This window comes from Panthera uncia, chromosome X, assembly GCF_023721935.1.
Source record: "Panthera uncia isolate 11264 chromosome X, Puncia_PCG_1.0, whole genome shotgun sequence".
Taxonomy (NCBI): domain Eukaryota; kingdom Metazoa; phylum Chordata; class Mammalia; order Carnivora; family Felidae; genus Panthera; species Panthera uncia.
Genome location: NC_064817.1, coordinates 113,623,644 through 113,648,166, shown reverse-complemented (window position 1 = coordinate 113,648,166; position 24,523 = coordinate 113,623,644).

The window sequence follows — 24,523 nt, the reverse complement described above, 5'->3', positions numbered from 1 at the left end:
TCTCCTTACCTGGGTGACTTCTTTTCTCCTCTGTGTCCCTTCACTTCCCCTGACTCAGCCTGAGAGTCAGAAGTCCTATGGGATATGTCCTGAGCTCTCACCTTTTCTCTGTCTAAATGCTCTTCGTAGATCATCTTAAATTCTTCCCTGGCTTCAACTGCAAACTAAAAGCCATTGGCTCAAAATTTATATCTGAATCCCTCATCTCTCCTCAGGTCTTCAAATTTGAATATTTTTATCGTACTAATCAATTTTTTAAAATTTTCTGCATATTATGACCTTTTGACATCTTAAAAATCTTGTCGGCTGAGTAGAGATGGCCCCTCCTGGGCTAGCCAATTCTTAGAGGTAGCAGAGGCGAGGCACAAAACCAACCGATCCTGAGGCTGTGGCCCCACCCACCTCCTTACCTACCTCTCATACATCAGCCAAATCTATGCTGTTTATTGTGCCCTGCCTTGCCTTTTCCATGGAAATCTCAGTAAAGGCTCTGGCCTCGACTTTCCCCTGGCTCCTGTCTCCCGCCACCTGATCAAAATCTGGTGCTTCCTCTATGGCCCTAAGTGGCATGCAGTGACCCCTTCTCTGGGGCGATGTGAAAATTGAAGCATGTTATTCCATTACCCACAATTAAGAAACTTTAATCTTTGCTTAGCTTCTTTTCCCCATCCGTCGCTCACCATTCAGTCCATCTCCAGCAGGTCAGTTTCCAAACCATCTTAAATACGTTGCTTCTCTGTCATTTCTGTGAATATCAGCACAGTCCAGGCCACGGTCATTGGTGTAGTGGTCTCTTAACTGGTTTTCCTGTTTCCACGCTTAATCCTATCATTCCAACCTATCTTGCACCCAATAGTCACATAATCTATTTATTTCAAATAAGGTTCATATTTTATCTGGGTTTCCCTGGGACAGATGCAGTTTTCATCTATTATCTCCGATAATGGTGAATAGTTCTCCTTCCTTTCCATGAAGTGAGACAGTCTATTTATCTTCACCCTACAATATTCCTTAAAGTTATATATTGAGCTATGACACAGTTATGGGTTCCAGAATTTTTTCCCTTGTGTTAAAAAAATTTTAAAAAAAATACAGAGAAAACATATTCAACAAGCTTTCAGACATTGGGAAGCAGGCAGTTAAAGAGAATAATCACTGAGAAAAGGAAAACCAATGAGGTAAGTCCTATGATCACCCAGGATTTCTCCCTGGAGGCACTTTCAGGGCTATGGGTATCTTGTCATTGGTGTCATATTGAGTTTAGGATGCAGAGTTCAGAAAGGTTCAACAACTGGAATTTGTGGGGAAGAGTAATAAATGAGAGCTATGCACAAAAAGGGGTTCTGAAATCTACATAGACATTTCCATGAATCTTCAACTGAATTTTTGTTTTTTTATTTTTTTCATGCTTATTATTTATTTTTGAGAGAGAGAGCACGCGAGCAAAAGAGAGAGAGTGCATGCAAGCAGGGAGCGGCAGAGAGAGTGAGGGAAACACAGAATCCGAAGCAGGCTCCAGGCTCCGAGCTGTCAGCACAGAGCCCAATGTGGGGCTCAAACTCAAGGACTGCGCGATCACGACCTGAGCCGAAGTCGAACGCTTAACCGACTGAGCCACCCAGGTGCCCCTTCGAGTGAATATTTAAAGCCAAACTTTTTTTTTTTTTAATGTTTATTTATGGTTGACAGAGACAGAGAGACAGAGCATGAGTGGGGGAAGGGCAGAGAGAGAGGGAGACGTAGAATCTGAAACAGGCTCCAGGCTCTGAGCTGTCAGCACAGAGCCCGATTTGGGTGGGGCTCGAACTCACAGACCGCAAGATCATGACTGAGCCACCCAGGCGCCCCATAAAGCCAAACATTTAGAGAGAGTTCCCATGAGGCCAGACAGAAGAGAACTGCCAGGAAGCCATATGCTGAACAATTCCCAGAACTCACGCAGGTCTAAGATTTACAATAGCTGGGATGGAAAGAACTCCTTCAGCACCTAGGGCATTCAGTAAAGACACTAGAATGGTTTGGCCTCTGGAATAGACCTAAAATAGCCTCGCAGTAAAAGATACTTTTGACCCACTATAACAACACTTAAAATAAGCCTGAAAAATATTAGGCTCTTGGAGAAGTACTTTAAAAAAAACAACTTTCTGTGAAGGAATAAAGTAGAATCCAGACAGCCCGTAATATAACATTACAGGGTCCAGCAACCAATCAAAATTTAGTGAATACGTAATGAAGCAGGAACATGTAACATAAAACCAAGAGAAAAACCACACAAAAGAAACAGACACAGAAATAACAGAAATTATGAAATAAGTAGACAAAGACTTTAATATAACTTATAAATGTGATCAAGGATTTTAAGGCAATATTGAACATACTAAGGAAAAACTTACAAACAGAAAAAAAACAATCAAATGGAATGGTGAGAGATGAAAAATTAAATTAAAAAAAAAAGACTGGATGGGCTTACAAGCAGATTCAAAACTGAATGAAAGATCAGGAAACTTGAATGTACAGCAAAAGAAACTGTCCCAACTAAAGGAAAGAGGGAAAAAAACAGCTAAAACACAGGAATGTCTTAGAAACTATGTTTTCTGAGGAGCCTCAGGAAACATGATGACTAAATGCAATATCTTGTTGAAATGGGATCCTGGAACAGAAAAAAGACACTAGGTATAAAAACTAAGAACATGTGAATAATGTATGGACTTTAGTAGAAAGACATCTTTATTGTTACCTTGTGACAAATGTAGCCTAAGACGTTAACAGTACAAGAAGTGAATGATATCAGCAAGGTATTGGTATAGGAATTTCTCTCCCCTGTCCCTTGCAGAAACCTCAATCTGAGCAGCTATCTATGCATAAAAGTACTGTTACAAAAGCTAAGGGTTTCAGGTAATCCCCTGAATCCCCCAGGGTGAGGGATTACAGCCCCTGGGTGAAGCACAGAAAAAAAAAAAGATACCTTGAGGAGGGTAAGAAAGATACATTCACATTACCCCTGTCCCCTTTCCCCCAAGCCTGGGCAGCCCAGCATGGAGACACCTTCCCCTTGGGCGAAAGCAAGTGAAGTGAGCACAGGACTTACTGAAGAATCCAGGGCAGCCCCTCCCTGGAACCGGGCAGTTCCCATAGCCCCAGGTAGTGCCCATAAGGCCCTTGACTTACCCTGGCACCGGTTGGCTCCTCTGGCTCCATAATCTCCCACGGTGGGAGGCTCTCACCCTTGGGCAGGCGCCCAAGGCCATTGGCCACTCCCGTAGCCTCAGCTACCAGGGTGCTCACCAGCTTCCAAGAACCCAGGCTCCAGGTGGGTCTGTGAACTCAGTGAGCCCAGGAGCCCAGCCTGCCGCAGCCCCAAGCCGAATGCTGTGGCCTCAGGCTCCCTGCCTGTCCCAGAGCCAGACCAGCCCTGCAATCCCAAACTCCAGGGGGGCTCCCATGAAACCGGGCACAGGCCCGCCCCAGCACCAGCTGCCCCTCAAGGCCTCAGGGATCAGATGGGCTTCTGAGTTTTTAGGGTTCAGGCAAGCCCCCACAGACCCAGCCTCCAGGACCTACACTTCTTGATTTGAAACTTGCATTACACGGATACAGTAATCAAAACTGTATGATACTGGCATAGAAACACAAACTAATGGAACAGAATTGAAAGCCTAGAAATAAACCCAAAGCGTACATGGTCACCTAGTATTTGGCAAGGAAACCAAGAGTACTCAGTGGGTAAAGGATACTCCCATCGATAAGTGATGCTGGGCAAATTGGATATTCACATGCAAAAGAATGGAATTAGTCCCCAGTCTTGTACCACCCACCAAAATCAACTCAAAATTGATTAAAAACTTAAAGATAAGACCAGAATCTATAGATCTCGTAAAGGAACTAGGGGAAGAACTTCCAAGACATTGGTCTTGGCAGTGGTTGTCTGGATAGGACACCAAAAGTACAAGCAACAAAGGCAAAATAAATGGGACGGCATCTATGTAAAACAGCTCTGCATAGCAACAGAAGCAATGAAATGAAAAGATAACCTGTAGAATAGTAGAATATATAAGGAAGTCATAAAACTCAATAGGAAATAAAACCCCAAATAATGCATTTAAAAAATGGGCAGGGGAAATGTTTCCAAGGAAGACATACAAATGGTTAACAGATACATGAAAAGATGCTACGTAAAACATGCTCAACTTCACTGATCGTTGGAAAATGCAAATCAGAATCACGATGAGATCTCACCTCACACTTGTTAGAATGGCTGCTATCAAAAAGTTGAGGTAATGGGGCACCTGGCTGGCTCAGTCAGTTGAGCCTCTGACTCTGGATTTTGGCTCAGATCATGATCTCTCAGTTTGTGAGTTTGAGCCCTGTGTCTGGCTCTGTGCTCACAGCATGGAGCCTGCTTGGGATTCTCTCTCTCTCTGCCCCTCCCCTGCTCATGCGCTCTCTCGCTCGCTCACTCTCTCTCTCAAAACAAAACAAGACAAAAAGATGAGAGGAGGAATGCTGGCGAGGGTATAGAAAGCAGGGAACCCTTGTACATTGTTAATGGGAACGTAAATTGGTGAAGCCACTATGGAAAAACAGTATGGACATTCCTCAAAGAATTAGAAATACCATATGATCCAGCAATCTCACTATGGGGTATATATCTGAAGGAGATGAAATGACTACCTTGAAGAGATACCTGCACCTTCATGTTCTTTGCAGCATTACAGTAATAATAATGCAATAATAATAATTTACAATAGCCAAGACATGTAAACAATTTATGTGTCCATTAGATGAATGGATAAAGAATTTATTTATATATATATATATATATATATATATACACACACACACACACACACACACACATACATACACACAAGAAAATAATTCAGACAGAGAAAGACAAATACTGTGTGTTCTCACTTGTATGCAGAATCTAAAATAACTGAAACTCTTAGTAATCAAATAGAATGGTGGTTAGCAGGGGCTGAGCAGTGGAGGAAATGGGGACATGTTGGTTAAACGGTGTAAACTTGCATATTTGTAAGGTAAAGAATTTCTTAGAGGGGCGCCTGGGTGGCTCAGTCGGTTACGTGTCCGACTTCGGCTCAGGTCATGATCTCGCAGTCTGTGGGTTCGAGCCCTGCGTCGGGCTCTGTGCTGACAGCTCGGAGCCTGGAGCCTGTTTTGGATTCTGTGTCTCCCTCTCTCTCTGACCCTCCCCTGTTCGTGCTGTGTCTCTCTCTGTCTCAAAAATAAATAAACGTTAAAAAATTAAAAAAAAAAAAAAAGAATTTCTTAGGATCTATTGTCCATCGTGGTGACTATAGATAACAGTACTGTATTATGTAACTGAAAGTTGCTATGAGAGGGGCGCCTGGGTGGCTCAGTCAGTGAAGCATCCGACTTTGGCTCAGGTCATGATCTCGCACTCCTTGAGTTTGAGCCCCGCATTGGGCTCTGTGCTGACAGCTCGGAGCCTGGAGTCTGTTTCAGATTCTGGGTCTCCCTCTCTCTCTGACCCTCCCCCGTTCATGCTCTGTCTCTCTCTGTCTCAAAAATAAATAAATATTAAAAAAATTAAAAAAAAAAAAAGAAAGTTGCTATGAGACTAGACCTTAGATGGTATCAGCACCCCCCCAAAAAAAGTGGTAATTATGTGAAGTGATGGAGCTGTTAACTAAGCTTATTGTGGTAATTAATTTGCAATATACACAGGAATCAAATCATCACACTGTACACCTTAAACTTACATATGTTATATGTCAATTACTTCTCAATAAAGCTGGTAAAAATGTGTAAGAACAGTAGGAGAAATTTGTTGTGGGGTATTTCAGAACTTTCTGTACTCACAACTTTTTTGTAAATATCGGTGTGTTCTAAAATGTAAGAGTTTGTTAAAGAACCAAAGTAATTTGCCATATAGGTTAAAGGAAAAGTCATGTAATAATCTCAATATGTCAGGAAAATCATTCATCAAAATTGAACATGCATTCATGATAAAAAATCTAAGCAAAGTAGAAATATGAAGGGACCTCATTATCTAAGATTAAGTGTATGCACAATAAAACCTACAGCTGACAATATTTAATGGTGAAAATTTAACAACCTTCCTCATGAGATCAATAAAAAGGAAAACCACCTCCACCGTTTTATTTAGCATTCTGTTGAAGATCCTAGCAATTTTAATATGCAAGTCAAAGAAAGAAAAACATACATAATGAAATAAAAAACAAAACTGCCTTTATCTGTAGAGGACGTGAATGTTTATGTAGAAAATGTTCAGGTTATCTTTTAAAAGCCTGTGAAAACTGATGATTTCATTTAGCAGGCATTTACTAGAAAGTCTATATACAAATTTTTATGGTATCTTTTTGCAGTATCAGAACAAACCATTAGATAATGAAAGAAAAATGCGTTAATAATAATATGACAAATATAAAATGATTAGGGATAAATTTAACCAATTATGTGTAAGACCTATACTCTGAAAAGTACAAAATAGTGCTGACAGAAAAATTTTAAAGGTATACAAATAAAAAAGTCTACCATGTGCATGGATTAGAAGACTTCAGTACATTTAAGAGGTCATTTCTTCCCCAATTTTTCTGCATATTCAGTGAAATCTCTGTCCTAATTCCGTCAGGTTTCCTGGTAGAAATAGTCAAACTGATTCCAAAATTAATATGGAAATGAAAAAGACGTAGGATATATTAAAAAAATTGGAAAACAAAACACATTTAGAAGACTACTTCAGTTCTTACTATAAAGCTATAGTAATTGTGGTAGAATGATACTGACATAAGGGTTTAACACATGGATAAATGGAGCAGTAATAGACCTGTACTTAGTCAGTCATTTGATTCTGGCAAATGTTCCAGAACTCTTCAATGGAAAAAGAAAATTGTTTGTTAACAAACAGTTCTATAACAACTCAATGTCCATTTTCAAAAATGTGGGCCTCGGCTCCCAGTTACAATATATAAGAACTAAGTTGAGATAGGTTCTAAACCTAAATATAGAACCTTACCCTATAAAGCTCCTAGAAGAAAACTTTAGAGAATATTTTGGAAACTTAATTGCAGGCAGAATTGTCTTGTTCAAGACACAATAATATGATAAATTAGGCTTCATTAAAATTAAAGTATTCAGCTCTTCACAAGACAAGACAAATGAATAGGCAACATACAGCAACGATGATTATATATGGCAGCACGAATTATCTGAAAAAGACCTGCTGTGTAGGCTATGCTGAAACACAACTCACAACAAAAATGACAAGCCAGTTAAAATGGACAAAATACTTAAACTGAGACATCCCCAAAAGGTAAATGGCCAATGACCACATGAAAGTATGCTCAACGTCGTTAGTCATCAAGCAAATGAAGATTAAAACCATAATGAATTAACACTACACACCAACAAGAATGGTAAAGATGAAGACATTACTCATTTCCAAGTGCGACAAGGCCATAAAGCACCCGAAACTCAAGTATCTTGCTGGTGGTAGTGTAACGTGACTATGACCACTTTGGAAAGCACGTTGGCTTTCTTAGGGAGTTAAATACGCATTTGCCTTACGATCGGGCCATCCTACTCCCAGACAGGATGAAGACCCATATCCATTCAAAGACCTGTATGTTCATGATGATGGTAGTTTTATTCCTATTGGCCTCCAGCCGGAAGCAATGCAAATGTAGAATAAACGGGAGAAATGTATAAATGAACTGTGAGGGAGTCATATAATGGGATACATTCAGTGATGAACAAAAACTAATGACACACAGTACCGTGGATGAATCTCAAAAAAATGGTTTGGGAGTAAAAGAGAACAGAACACCAACTGAGTCCCTTTAAGTAAAGCCTAGAACTTGCAAAACTAACCCATGGTGACAGCCTGGTGAAGGTAGCCCGGAGTGAGGTTTGGGGTGTTGCTAAAGTATGCCAGCTGATTTCTGCTGCAGATCTTACCCTAAAGCATTTACTTCCGCCGTGCATGCCAGGCACGCTCCGTCATTGTTTTCCTCGGCTAACTCCTACTCATTCCTCCTTTCAAACACATTATCTCATTGAAATCTTCCCTGATACCCCTTCCCCCTCTGCCCAGTATAAATTCGGTCCTCTTGTTTATCTTTCTCTAAACCTGTAAAATTTCAGTTCTCCTTTTTTCCACATTTGACTATGTGTTTATTGCATTTATTTTACCTTTAATGCATAGTTCAGTTTCTGGCAGCTTTTCCCCCATGTTTTTATATTACGAAGGAATTAATGAGTAAATAAAAATCCTCAGCGCTTAACAACTCGATGAGAATGCATGCAAAATTTTTGGTGTATGTCCGTTTTTATGGTGAAATGATTCATAGCTTTTGTCCCATATTTAGCAGAGTGCCAAGACCCAGAACCGATAACAGATAACAATGGCTTTGGAAGTTATCAGACTTCCTTTTCTCTCTGGTTGTTGTTAGTTTTTAATATGCTGTGCAGTATAACAAGAAATATATTTGGTCTTTGTCCTGCTTAATGGAATGAAGCTCCTCAAACCTTTGGGATTTCCAGAGTGATAGTTGTGTCTTTTGTCACTCATAGGAGTCCCTTTGAAGCTTATGCTAATTAGGTGATTTAGGATGTTGTCCTCAAATAGCCTCGAGAGGGGCCTGGTTATCAGAAGGACCAGTTGATTAGAGGGGTGGAACTTTCTGCCTCACTCTGGGAAGGGAAGGTGACAGGCTACAGATGAAGCTCTTCAAAAACTCTTTAAACACGATTTGAGGAGCTTTTATGTTGGTGAGTGCATCCACTTGTCCAAAGGGCGGTGCATCCCAGTTCCTTGGGGACAAAATCTCCTGGGCTCCTGAGACTTCTGGACCTTCATCTAGCTGTTCATGTGTATCCTTTATAATAAACTGACGAGCCTTATTAAATGTTTCTCCGAATTTTGGTAGCCGCTCTGGCAAATGAATCAAACCTGAGACGGTAACAAGGTGGATTTCAGATTGGTTTCTGAAAGGGGGGCGTGGTGTAATCTAGTAGCACTGAGCCCCCTGGGATATGACACTAACTCTAGGTAACAGTGTCAGAACTGAGTTGAACTATAAGATACCTAGCTGGTGTCACGGAATCGCTTGGTGGTGTTGGAAAAAAACACACACGGGATCCTCCAACAAATAATAGGGATCCGTTGCAGCGTGCTGGGGCTGGAGATAAAATAATGAACGGAAAGGAACCCCTACCCTCACAGAGCCCATGTTTAGCGCTATATACTTAACATCTACGCCCCCTGCCAATCATTATAGTATATTTGGAAAACAAAAGGAGGTACCTTTGTTCATCTCCACCATTTTCTTTCCCCCCACACAAACCATATTTTTTTCTTTTTTTTAAATTTTGTTTTAAGGTTTATTTATTTGAGAGAGAGACAGACAGACAGACAGAGAGTACAAGGGGGGAAGGGGCCGAGAGGGAAAGAGACAGAATCCCAAGCAGGCACTGCGCTGTCAGCAGAGAGCCTGATGTGGGGCTGGAACTCACGAACCATGAGATCGTGCATGACCTGAGCCGAAATCCAGATGAAGAGTTGGAAGTTCAATGGACCGAGCCACCCAGGTGCCCCGATATATTTTTTCTTTTAAGTGCTATCAGATTGGCTTTGTTTTTTTTGTATTAGAAAAATAGGAATTTACCAATTGATGATTTGGGGGGGAAATTTTTTTTAAGTTTAATTATTTATTTTGAGAGAGAGAGAGAGAGAGAGCAGGGGAGGGGCAGAGAGAGAGGGAGACAGAATACCAAGCAGGCTCCATAGCATCAACACAGGGTCCAGCACGGGGCTTGAAACCACAAACAGTGAGATCATGACCTGAGCCAAAACCAAGACTAGGTGTTCAACTGACTGAGCCACCCAGGCGCCCCAAGGGGGAAAATTTCTTTAAGCTGAGGAATCAACATGTGTGGAGCACATTGAAGGAAAAAAGCAAACACACCCTGAATCCTTCCCTGATGGTTGGATATGAAATACTACTGGAAATATTATTCTGAGATAGGAGCAAAATGTATTTAAGACTGTGTGCTTCACATTAAGATAGTACAGATGACTTGGAGGCATTTTATAAGGGAAAAATAATTATTAAGGAAATGACATTTGGCTTTGGAGAAATATTAAATGAAGCTGAAATTCATTTCTGTGCCAACTACATTGTTTTATTTGCAGGCAATTACATGATTTTAAATGTTATTAGGCAAATAAGAATTTCCTTTCAAGTCCTACAAAACCAAGGAAAGCAAGTGGTTGCTCATCATGTTTTTCAAAGACTTAATAGGAATTCATGAGAGAAAATTAATAATATGAAGATAAAATTTAGGCCCCTCAATTTTTTCAGAGATTATAAATCCTTAATTTTATTATATTAATTAAGAATATGTTATTTTAACTAATGCAATAGTATGTGTTGCTAACAATAAAATGTGGTCCTGTGTCACGATTTTCACGTGCAGAGGATATTTAGTGGAGAATTACGCAACTCTAGATATATTCATCAGTTGAAGAAACAAAAGCCGTTCTTCATATTTCCTTTTTTTTTTTTTTAACATTTATTTATTTTGAGAGAGACAGCATGAGAGTGCGAGTCGGGGAGGGGCAGAGAGAGAGGGAGAGAGAGAGAGAATCCGTAGCAGGCCCCGAGCCCGACGCAGGGCTCAAACTCAGGAACCGTGAGATCATGACCCGAGTGGAAATGAAGAGTTGAACACTCAACCAGCTGAGCCACTCAGGCACCCCCATATTTCTTTGTAAAATTTTAAATTATTTTTAAACCTTTTGATTTGAGTACAGTTGACACACATTGTTCCAAGCATACGACATAGTGATTGGACAAGTCGACACATTATGCTGAGTTCACCACAAGTGTAGCTACTACGTGTCCAGATACGTTGCTATTACCGGAATCATTACCTATATTCTGTATGCCGTGCCTTTTATTTCTGTGACTTACTCATTTCACAATTGGAAACCTGTATCACTCGCTGCCCTTCCCCCGTTTTGCCCAGTCCTCTGCCTCTCTCCCCTCTGACAACCATCACTTTGTTCCCTGTTTATAGGTCTGATTCTGCATTTTGTTTATATATTCATTTGTGGGTTTTTTTTTTTTTAAGGTTTTACTTAGGAGTGAAATCATATGGTAGTTGTCTTTCTCAGTTTGACTTAATTCACTTGGCATAATGCCCTCTAGGTCCATCCACGTCGTCTCAAATGGCAGGATCTCATCCTCTGATGGATATACTACTTCTTCCTTCTCCACTCATCTACTGATGGGCCCTTAGGTTGCTTCCATGTCTTGGCTATTGTAAATAGTGCTGCATTAAACATAGTGGTACAGATATTTTTTTTTTGAATTATTGTTGCTTTCTTTGGGTACATACCCAGTAGTGGAATTATTGGATCGTATGGTATTTCTATTTTCAATTTTTTTGAGGAACCTCTATACTGTTTTCCACAGTAGCCCCCAAATTCCACAGTGCCCCCCCCATTTTTGATAATGGTTAAGCAATAGAATTGTCTACCTCCATCTGGTTTTACCCACCACTTCTCTCCCTCTTTGCCGAGGAACCATCATCTCAGACCTAGATCATTGCAGTAAATCTGCTAAATGCTATCCCTGCTTCTTCCCCTTCTACCCTTCACAAATTGTTGCCAACGCTGTCACTCAAATAATTTTTTAAAATATACATCAGAAAATGTCTTTTGTCGGTTGAAAATCTTCAGTGTCTTCTCACTTCGCTTAAAAAGCAAAACAATCAAATGAAAAAAAAAAAAAAAAAAAGAACATTACTGCAACCAAAGAACCAGAGAACTCGCAGTGTTTACCTCTCTGAATTAATTTTCTACTACTTTCCTGCTGATTTGACCACACTGGTCTCTTTTTGTTTGGGTTTTTTTTTTTTCTTTTTAAGCATGATTCCACCTCAGAGCCTTTGCACTTGCTGTTTACTCTGCCTAGAATAGTTTTCTTCCGGCTAGCCTCAGGATCTGTTTACATGCCAAATTCTCATCTTTATTCAAATGCCACATTTTCTTTTTTTAAACATTTTTTTTTAATGTTTTTAAAGAGTGAGAGCGAGCAAGGGAAGGGCAGAGAGAAGGAAGAGAGAGAGAATCCCAAGCAAGCTATGCACTGTCAGCACAGAGCCCTGTGCAGGGCTTCAACTCCTAAACTGTGAGATCACGACCTGAGTGGAAACCAAGAGTCTGACACTTAACCGATTGAGCCGCCCAGGCACCCTCAAATGCCAGCTTTTCTTTGAGGCCTTCCCTGCTGGCCACTCTACTAAACAGCCCTCCCTCACCGCCCTCCCCCCATTCGTCATCTTCTTCACTTACTTTATTGTCTTCTAGATCATTTATCTCATCTAACACACTATACGTTGTGTTTATTTCTTTTCTGTCTGCCCTTATACAACATAACCTCCAGGAGTATGCAGGCTCCATGCTTTTCGCACCTAGATTAAGTGACTGATGTTTATAGGCACATTTCTGTTGAGTGACAAAATCTCTCTTGCACTCTTCAGTTATAGTATTCTGAGAGCTCATAATATTACACTTGATTGTCTTGTGGATGGAGCCATTGCATTCTGCATGACGTTAAGTGTATGAATCAGCAGTGTGCTGGCACGTGCTTTTGGCACCTAGTTTTCTGATGGGTAAACACCCCGACTGTATCATTTGCTGAATTCCGTGATGAAAATACTTCCACCATGAACGTGCAGTTGGGATGAAATGCACACAGTTGCTTCAGCTGAGCTGCTATGATCCATCAATGGCACGTATTGGATTAGCACATTTAAGTACCCAATTACCAGAGGAGACAGGCGTTATTATTTTGACCAATTTTCACAGGGGGAGACTACTACACAGAGAGTTTGAGCATGCCCCTAAGGTCACATAGCGGAAGTGATTTTAATTGGACACGTCTGAAGATGGACTCCGGAGCCTGTGGTCAGAGAAATGCAGCTACACGGCAGGCTTTAGATAAATGACCTGAAATTTAAATAAGGAAAATTCTAACCAGCTGTAGTGTGTGTATTCTTTAAGTGTCAGCCAAGAAGCTACATGTTTTTCAAAAATTTTGAAGCGTTAAAAGGTGTGTCTGTCGGTTTTCCGAAGAGAGGGCCAAGTTGGTGCACTTTGGTTGGGCTTTTATTCAGACCCCTGAAAATCACTGTTCAGTTGAGAACAACCACAGTTGGTTGGCCAGATACAATCAGTATCCTCAGTACCAATTTGAATTACATCTATAGGGACTGCAGGAAGAAGAAAACATTGTTGTGTTTTTTTAAGTTTTCTCTTATCTCATTTTAGTGGGATTCCTTGCTGCAATCTTGCTGAAATGGAAATAGGAAAATCTCGACCCTGTCCTTATTTTCATAAAGATAAGATACCTTAGTGGGGTGCATTTCTTTTTTCGGTGGTTCAATAATCCTGACTTATAATGTGATAATTCTGTTAGGTCTCACATAGTTTTTACATTGTGTAGTCATTACGGTCAGCCACGAAATCAATAACTCTCATTAGAAAACAGTCTTTCTCTTATTATCATTAATTTAACCTGATTGGAAGTCCTTATTAAGAATTCATCTAGTAAAACCACGACAGTTATATGGATTAGATAAACTTGCTCTACTGCCTCGGAGAGCTGAAAATAGATTTTATCATGTAAGATTAATTAAAAGAAAATTTTAATGCGGTATGACCTTTATTCTTGTATCAGGAAACATTGAATAACAGTGCCTATTTACTATGCATATTATGTGTACAGAGAATGTATTTATAATAGCTGGGCACCAAATTGGTTAAATCTAAACAAATCAAACAGCATTGAATGATTTAGCCAATGTCTATTGCATTACTTGAGATATTGACCTTTGGAGATTAAAAGCAAGCACTTTGACGAAGAATCAGAGTCACCAAATTTTATTTTCAGAGGAGTAAGTACTTCCGGACACCATCTGGTCGACCCCATGGCATTTAAAGTGAAACAGTGTTGGGAATATTGAAATCAATGATTGAAATGGCACAGGAGAATATGGAATTTTAACTAGTATAACTTGAAGACATGGTATAATTTTGACCATAGTCTATTTCTGTTATAAAAATTCACAAGTTGTAACTTTTCTTACACACATTTGGTCTAGAGAACCAGCTGCAACAGAAACTCTTGAATGTACTTCTGAAAATAGATTTCCTGCTCCACCTCAGATCTACTGAATCAATATACACAGGCAAGGTCCTCCAAACTTGGGATTCAAAGATTTGATGATGCTACTATTCAAAACAATTGAGTAAGCCATTTCTTTCACATGATAAGCTAGTTTTATTAAGTTTCAAATAGGGTGTGTGTGTGTGTGTGTGTGTGTGCGTGTGTGTGTGTGTATGTGTGTGTATGTATAATTTCTTTCTTGGAATATAAATGGAATTAGGACAACATTTTAATAATGAAGGAGTTCTTTTAAGAAAAGAAAAATACTGCAGAAGAGACATTGAGTTATAAACATTGGACATGATAGGTCAATGTTAAACAAAAAATCGACTGGAGCATGGAAAAGTCATTCTTGCTTAAAAATTATCTTAAGGGGGCACCTGGGTGGCTCAGTTGGTTGAGCGACCGACTCTTGATTTCAGCTCAGGTCATGATTGTCATGGTTGTGAGATCGAGCCCTGCGTCAGGCTCCACAACCAGTGTGGATTAAGATCCTCTCTCTCCTTCTGCGTGCACTCTCCCTCTCTCTCTCGCTGAAAAAAAGAAAAACCCATTTTTTAAATTTTTTTTTCAACGTTTTTTATTTATTTTTGGGACAGAGAGAGACAGAGCATGAACGGGGGAGGGGCAGAGAGAGAGGGAGACACAGAATCGGAAACAGGCTCCAGGCTCCGAGCCATCAGCCCAGAGCCTGACGCGGGGCTCGAACTCACAGACCGCGAGATCGTGACCTGGCTGAAGTCGGACGCTTAACCGACTGCGCCACCCAGGCGCCCCAGAAAAACCCATTTTTTAAAGCATGAGATGGGACTGTCATTCCAAATTGCAAATTCAAGTCCACACAAATCTAGAGATCTGAACTATAATCCAAATTGTCAGTAACTCTAATGCCTTCGATGCATATTTTAGTGAACTTTGACCAGTAACAGATCATCTTTGTGAAAAAAAAAAATGTTCAGTGAGAATACTAGAGCTCATGTCTTTTGGCAAATTTTGTTTATGTTTTGCTTACATTCTACAACCAGGAAAAAGATATATCAATCTTCTTCCTTGGCCAAAGGCACTTAGGAGCCACGCTAATCTAGAAAATTAATAATATAAAAAGCAACAAAGGTCCAGTGGTGACATGGTATTTAAAATTTTTGATAGAATTTGTCAGGATTGTGAACAAAAGGCTTATGGAGAGCTTTAGGGGGAAAACCAAATGATAGACTCAGTACGATCTGAGCATTCATGTCACTCGACATTCTGAAAACAATCTGCAATGTGGTATGAGCCCCTGATTTGACTTTTAATGTGGGTAAGAGACAGAAATGAATTATCATTCATGCAAATCATTAAAACAAACTTCACCCATGCATTTTTCAATCGGAATTTGTTGTAAAATTTTCATTATTGGACAAAAATTTGACATATGAGAATGATGATGTTTGCTATAAGTTGGCACATTTCCCAGGCTACAAACTAGAGAACCTGTCTACTAAAAACTATGTCCTTCTACCCTCATCAAAGAGTGAACTAATCTTAATGCTTCATAATAAGCAAGACTCAGGATGATTTGAATTTGAATCACAACTCTGTTTTGAGATCATTTTATAAGGCTGAAACAAGATGTTTGGATTTTCTGTGCCTCAGTTTCTCTAATTACAAAAGAGAATCAAATTCTGTATTATTCACCATCCTTACGTAGAAGCTGTAAGGGGATTAGCAAAGAAAGAATTGAAATTCCATTGAAATATTGGACATGTGATAGCAATACTTGATAAACCAGTATTTTGTGAATACGGGCAAAGTCATTTTTTTGCCTTTCTGGTACAGTATGCATAAGTCTCAAAGTCAAGGATAAAAAGTAGTATTTGGATGGAAAATATTAAAAATTCAAAATATTTTATGTCTATTTAAATTTAACCAGAATGAGGGAGGGAGGCAAACTGTAAGAGACTCTTAAATGCTGAGAACAAACTGAGGGCTGATGGGGCGTGGGGGGAGAGGGGAAAGTGGGTGATGGGCACGGAGGAGGGCACCTGTGGGGATGAGCACTGGGTGTTGTATGGAAACCAATTTGACCATAAGTTATATTAAAAACGTAAATACATAAATTTAACTAGAATGTGTATGCATTGAATTGCTTTAAATAGGAATTCCCTTAGGTCAAAAGGGGAATCATTTTTGTGACTGTGTGAAAAGTACTATTGCCCTTCTCCGTTCTTGCTCATTGAATTATGTATGTATTCTTGGCATTCAAAGACTCCACACAATATTGTCACTCTGTTTTACACATACTTTTAGCATAGTATATTTGAGGACTTTTCTACTGTGATTCCTCAGAACATTTCAGAATTATGAAAGATGGTATATCTACTTGCTGGATATTTATATTTGCTGACAATAAGAATTGGTCTACTTAAATTTTAAGGAGCTAGAAAATCTCAAACGAAATGTAAAATCAATAGCCTGTGCATTTTTTATTGAACGTACTAGCTAAGCCAAGTATTAGAGATGAAAACTCGGAGATCACAACAGGCACAGAATATGGTGATTTCTCTTTTGGTATTGGATATCCTTTCCTAAGTGGAAGTGATGTGTTCCAGCCAAGTTTTTTTGTAAAACGAACTTATGTTAAGTGAATCTCCCTTTCCAATGGACTTCGAATGGGAAATTAAGAATTTATTCTGCTGGTTATAAAACAAACTTTTATTGACACTTAGATATATTAAAATGATCCTAAGCAATGCAGATTTTTTAAAATTGCATTTGGATGCAAAATTATTACATTTTGATAATTAGTGGCTGTGTCGTATATACGTATATAATGCGTGCATTTCTAGGCATGAAGGAGAGGCAACATGAATTTTAATATCTTCCTTCATAATATTTACCCTCGAATTGAGTTTACAAGTATACATACTGTGCAGGACAATGATAATGCTCTACATTCAGAATGAATCAGGAAAAGAAAAAATACTAAGATTAAAAATAAAATATAAGGTGCTAATGTTTCTGGTAATGAGGGAATCTATCTCACTGAGTGCTCCATTGCTATAGAATGGCTTGCTAATTGACTTCCAGTGTGAATGTTATTAGGTTATTGTATAACCTATTGAACAGGGTCCCCATACTCTGCACAAGTAATGGCCTCAATTCTAACATGTTGTTGCAAGCTCTTCCTCAGCCCCGGGTCACCTTAACCATGTTAATATTGCAACATTGACAATTCTTTCTGCTTTCTTCCTATCACTTGAACCTATTGATCTCTTTTAAGCTGTCTCCTGAGATCATCCATGAGTTTCAGTTGGCTTGGAAGGGAGACAATTGAGGCATTCGAGTGAAATCCTAAAATACTCCCTCCTTGCTGAGGAAGGGCTGTTTCAGAAAATATGTGCTGGGACTAGTAAATTGCCTGTCTAGGCAACTGTCTGCTAATCATTAGTATATTTATAGATGGTGCCCGTGTTGACTGCTCTTTTCTGGAAGTAAAGGCTTGTTAAATAACTTAGGGTGGTATCATCATTAGGACGTGTCAGCAAAATGGTGTTTTTGAACTTGACAGAAGATGATCCTAATGCCAAGGTTAGCACAATATTGAGTATTTGCTAGCTTCAACAGGTCTGGCATGAAATCATACATGCATTTATTAGTTAATGCTGCTTTCAGGGAAGTTAGTAAAGTTATATATTAGCCAGTGGTTAATGCAGCCTCTTAAGTATTGTAAATGATGTTAACAGTGTTCAGCTGGACATACGCCTTTGAGTAATTCTAACATTTAGTAGCGACCCTTCTGAAGGTATGATTGGAGACTGTTTAATGTCCGTAAGTTTGGAATGTAATTTTTTGAATCCTCATTGACCAAAGTGCATGTGTGTGGAATATGTGTTTGCAATTATTTCAATACTTCTCGGTGTAAATTATGGGCATAATATAAAGTGTCAAAGTGCACTAACGTGTCAACAGTGGAAAAGTCCCCTGAACCACATTTTCTCTTCTTTTGTCTCTTGATTCTTATGTTTTTCTTCCACATTTCTGAATAACATTTTCGATTCCTGTTTGTAATTTTCACCTGTATACGTTTTCTATTGACTGCTTTATGGTAGATGAAGATTTAGTTCCGTTGAACTGTGTCATCTTTCTTCCCATTTTATCCATACAGTTCAGTTTCAGTCCTGATTAAATTAACATCCAGTGGTCGTGTTTGTTAGGACTTTGTAAATAGTGTCCTCAGCTGAGCCATATAAGGTGCCGTAATTACATCTTACATCCCTTTTGTATAGCTTTTTATGTGCCAGCATTAAATCTCCATGGGGCTTAGGGGGCTGAAATCAATTTTATTTTAATATTAATAAGTATGCCAGAACGGTAAAAGGCCTTTTAATACTATATTTTGAAACATTGAAACATATGACCTAATTTATCAGTGGGTTTTTTTGGTTCGTTTTTTTTCTCGCAAGGCCTCTTTCCACAGTGTCTTGTGGTCTTGACCGAGGCTGGACCTGCACACCCCTGAGATGACACACAGCTTTTCTGATGACTTTCCCTCCCTTCTCTTCTCTCTAGTTTCCGAATGCCTCCTCTCAGAGATTACACCCTCAGTTTGTGGAACTTACCTGTGGTTGGCTAATCGTTCCGTGACCCCCAAGGTTCCTGGCCCCTTGTCCTCATCTTTCATTTTGTTCCAGTTACTCCATCAAATATTAATCTACGTACTACTATGAAGGGATTTTTAAAATCAGTGCCCTGGGACTGGAGCATTCGTCTGTAGGGAAGCTGGTGCCACAGCCGTCACTGGTCCCAGATTCTTCTTCCTTATTAAGAAAAACCCTTCCCCTGTTCTCAGTATTCAGTGAACTTCTCGCACTGCTTAAGAATGTACTTCCTAGGGCACCTGGCCAGCCCCGCCAGTGTAGATAGCCCCACGCAGGAAGGTGATAGAGTGTGAGAATAGTGTGTCCTGTCCATCAGGAGGGACCGTTGGCCACGGGAGGCCAGTGTGCACTCCAACGCTAACCTTGCCGTGTCTCTTCTGTGTGTGAGGAAAACCTTGTTGCAAACAGCACCTTGTATGTCGAGTCCTCATTGGTAACTCCGAATCCATAGAAAATGCAGTGAGTAGACGGAGGTCTGTGGGCTCCAACTTCAGTGTTAGCCGTTGATGGTCTTTGCCATTTTCCATGGTGGAAATCCTCATGTGGGATTGGTGTCTGGGACTTCCTGTTTGACATAGCCAGATTATCTGGGTGGGTCAGACCTAATCATGAGAGCTCTTTAAAATGGGAGAATTCTCAGGGCGCCTGGGTGGCTCAGTCGGTTGAGCATCCGACTTCAGCTCAGGTCATGATCTCACGGTCTGTGAGTCAGAGCCCCGCGTCGGGCTCTGCTGACGGCTCTGGGCCTGGAGCCTGCTTCGGATTCTGCGTCTCCGTCTCTCTCTGCCCCTCCCCCACTCGTGCTCTGCCTTTCTCTCTCTCAAAATTAAGTAAACGTTAAGATTTTTTTTTTTACATCAGAGAATTTTCTTCAGCCGGTTGTAGAAGAGGAAATGAGAGGTAAGAAGGGCTCGTGCCATTGCTGCTGGCTTGAAACGGAGGAGGATTACGTGCCAAGGAAGGTGGATAGTCTCTAGGACCAACCTTGGCTGACAGTGGGCAAGAAAAAGGGGGAGGCGTCAGATCTACAACCGTAAGGAATTGATTTTTGCCGATAACCTCAGTGAGCTTGGCAATGATGCCCGCCCCAGAGCTTTTAGATGAAGAGGCCAGTCTGGCTCTGATTTCAGCCTCGCGAGACCCCAGTCAGGGAACCCAGCAAACCCCAGCCTACCCCAGCTCAGATGTCTTCCCTGCAGAAATTTGAAATAATAAACGCAAATTGTTTTGAGTTTCTAAGTTTGTGGTAGTTTATTAGGTAAGCTATGAAACTAATACCACATCCTTCATCAGATCCCGAGGAAAATTTATACTTTCTTAAATGCCTAAAAATAAATTTGATATTATGTTTAGTATTTTAATTCTTATCTGTCAACATATTTTGTATTTGAATATCACAATACATTTAATATTTACAATTTAAAATGGATTTCTCAGGTGTATGTGAGGTGACTTTTAATTATCTAGGATATCGTGATGATGTTTTCATAGTGTTGATTCAAGTAAAAATTAGATTCTCTCTCAAAATTTAGATTCTCTCTAAAAATTACATCTGGAAAAATTCTAGCAGCAGCGTGTAGACACAGGGTTATAATTTTTGTGCAAGCAAGTTTAGTCAATATTTATTTTTTTAATGTTTATTTATTTTTTGAGAGAGAGAAAGAGACAAACCATGAGCAGGGGAGGGGCAGAGAGAGAGGAAGAGACCGAATCCAAAGCAGGCTCCAGGCTCCGAGCTGTCAGCACAGAGCCCGACATGGGGATCAAACTCATGAACCGTGAGATCATGACCTGAGCCAAAGTCTGACGCTTAACCAACTGAGCCAACCAGGCACCCCTCAATCAATATTTATAAGTACCTACTATATTCTAGAAAACATGCTATGGGGACCTGTAGATGGACAAAAATGAGTGCTGACTCTGGTGACCAAAATCTGGTGCAGGTTTGTTGTTGTTTCTGTGGGGTATCTTGGTGTTTGAATATTTAAACAGCATGTACTCAGGAGTAAGGAACATGTAGTATACATGTACTCTTTTTTTTGTAATGTTTATTTATTTTTGAGAGAGAGAGGGTGCAAGCCGGGGAGGGGCAGAGAGAGAGGGAGACACAGAATCCGAAGCAGGCTCCAGGCTCTGAGCTGTCAGCACGGGGCCTGACGTGGGGCTCGAACTGACGGACCACGAGATCGTGACCTGAGCCGAAGTCAGCTGCTTAACCGACTGAGCTGTCCAGGCACCCCTACATGTACTCGTTTTGTAAGTAGTTGAACAGTGAAACAATCAATTAACTCATTGCTTTGACTCTGTGGTGTTGAAGAATTCATCCAATACATTTTCCCTTACCGAATGATTTTGTTGTCACGCGGTAGCTTCTATTTTTGAATACGTTAATGAAAAACACATTATTCCCCAGAATAAGTCAGCTTCAGGTAAGTGAAGAAAATCTATTGAAAATAACCCCTTAGTGTGGGTTACAGTGGGAGGTGGTATTTGATAAACAAATGTGTGAACCTGCTCAGTCTCCCATCACTTTAAAGAGAAAACTTGTAAAACCGCTTCTTTATATTGTGCGCTATTGCAAATCTGCTCCGTGAATGGTAATGCGTGGTTTTAAATATGAGCGCACTTGCTTATGTAGCCCCAGATATATAATGGAACAGAAGGCTAATGCCTGAGCTGTTTCTGTCCTAAGTCAAACCCATCTGTTTACTACTGAGGCAGCATGCTATTCAGTTTTGTTTGAGTAGAACAAGATCTATACTTGAGGCTGTTTTCTCTCCAGTAATAGAACAGCATCGGGAAATGTTTAATAAGACTTTCTGTTTTGCAAAGATGGGATTCCCAGCGAACTGCAAGTATTTGTCCCTCAAATCTGGGCCACCCAGAAATGCCACACGATCAGATGCTTGCGGATCGTCCCAGGCAGCACTGGTCTACAGTCACGTGTATGGAGATCCTGGAGGCACTCACAGAAAGGCAGCTGATTCCTAATGGCATGTAAAATGAGTTGAAATTAACCAAGGGAAATTTATATTAGATGTTTGTTTAAAGGTCTGCTTGTAGGCTTTGGGGGACCATTAGGAAAGCGTGAAACATAGTTTTGAAAATGCCACTTTTGGAAATAGGCTTCTGACAGACACATAATTATTTCTGGAGAAACTGCTGTATTTATATCACATTTGATATTTTCAAAAGAATAGTTTGATCGGCTGTGATCGCCTCTTCAGGATTTCCCAAATGCCCAGTACCAAAAGGTGTATTTCTTCTGCCTGTTTGTACTTCAGTATAAAATCTAGTAATTTTTGAGACCAAGATCAAACAATGGCTCATTCATGAAAACTTCGACAACTCCTGTTCTTTCCTCTGTTCCGTGACAGTACCTTGCTTAAAAGTTCTAGTAGAGGGGCGCCTGGGTGGCCGCGTCAGTTAAGCAGCTGACTTCAGCTCAGGTCATGATCTCACGGTTGGTGGGTTTGCGTCCTGCGTCGGGCTCTGTGCTGACAGCTCGGAGCCTGGAGCCTGCTTCGGATTCTGTGTCTCCAACTCCCTCTGCCCCTCCCTCCCTTACACTCTGCCTCTCTCTCTCTCAAAAATATGTATTTATTTATTTATTTATTTATTTATTTATTTATAATTCTTATTTTTAATTTTTAATATTTTTTTAAAAAATTTAATATTTATTTTTAATTATTTATTTATTAATTTTTTTAAACTTCTAGTAGAGCGATTAATTCCTTCTGCCTTGCTTTGTTTTTAGTGGTGTACATTTCCTTCAATTCTGCAGGGTTTCAAGTTCTTTGATAACAGAGCTTATCCATTAGCTATATTCAGAACCCTCTACAAGATTTTCATGGTGACTCCATAAATTTTATGGAGACTCCATAAATCTCCTGTTGAATTGAATCTTATTAAGTAATTCATCCATCAGCAAGGAACTAACAATTAGTATGCCTTGATGGAGGACCATTTGCTTCCTTAAAATGACCCAGGGTGGAAACATGGGGGAGGCCAAGAATGTTCCTCATAGTGTGCTAAATATAGCCACAACCAAGGGACTCATGGGGATATCGAGAAAAGCTCTTGGACACTTCAGGCCAATAATAACAAGCAGACAAACAGAAGACAGGAAGGTTTAGAACACTCATATTTTTTACATCTCTTTGAATGGTTGTCTTAAATCGGTATCTTGTGTGTTCCCAGAACATTATTCATATTCAAGAGTATTATATGTAAAAGTGCTTTGCGAAATCCTAAGGTTTCATACAAATGAAATCTATCATTATTATATTACCTGACCAAAAACTACGTTTGTAAACGTCCCTCTCTCTGACATCTCAACTATCAGTCCCAAGAAAGATTTACTTTGGAGTATTCTGCTCTTTAAAGTCTATGCTGTTTCATGGCTACAGGGTCCTAAAGAGGTAATTTACAGTCCCCATGCAGGAAAGGCTGCAGAAACAACCCTTTTGATGTGATGGCAAACCTAATAACTGGCTTGCCAATTTAAGATTTTATGTTTCTTTTTTTCTGTTTTCTTTTGTTCTTTTTTAGAGGGGTGGGGCGCTTCACAGGTGGGGGGGGGGGCAGAGGGAGAGAAGGAGGGAGAGAATCTCAAACAGGTTCCATGCCCAGTGTGGAACGGGGGGCTTGATTTCACCATCGTGAGATCACGACCTGAGCCGAAATCGAGAGTCAGACGCTTAGCCAGCTGAGCCACCCAGGTGCCCCAGATTTTATGTTTCTATAACAAAGTTTTCAGTAAAGTGTTTATTAACATTTCTCAGAACTTAAAGTACCTCCAGTTTCATAAAAACGTCATCAGAGTTGTGGGAGACAATTGAACTGATACATAATTTGCATCATAACATAAATCTCTTTTGGAAACAAAACAAAACACGCTTTCAGCTTTTTTAAATATTGCAGCTAAAGTAAAATATGAGTTCAAAGCCACTTAAGGGTTTATGAGAGGTATATTTACAAACAAAAATCATACTCTTTTGCTTGTGCGTGTTTATAAAGCACAACATGTTAATTCCGTCCTCTAAACAAAAGTACATTTAAAGTAGTCTATTATTAGTAATGTGTTTCAGGAAACTTCCTTACAGTTTAGAAAAGTTCAGCATTTTATGAACTAAGCGAAAACAGATGGATCAATAGTTGATGGTGGGGGGAAGGGCAGCCCATGTGTGAAGAGACCTAGGAGACTCTATTCCTGCATTGGTAAGCCAAAGCTTGTTAAAATTGTTACATTTCTTGCATTCCAAGATTTCTATCAAATTGTAGAGTCCACCGACACGTTCTTGAATTCAATACGAAGAAACAGATCTCCAAAATAACACGCACATTGTCTTCTGTTAAGCAATGAGAACTATACAGCAAAGAAAACCTTATGTTCCAGATAGTCCGGGAAAGAGTCAACTTTACAGTTTACCCCATTAGCAGATGATATGTCCCAATTTTTACTCAGCATATATAAGTGGTACAGCTTGACATTTCCTTTTCATCTTTTAGCTGATAAGAAATGCAGAGTGCTCAAATCGGAGCCCAGTCATGGTATCTAACCATTTAATGTGATTGGTAATATCAAGGTCACTGCTTCCATTTCATGGATTTTGTGCTACCTTTAGTTTAGATCCTCCCGTT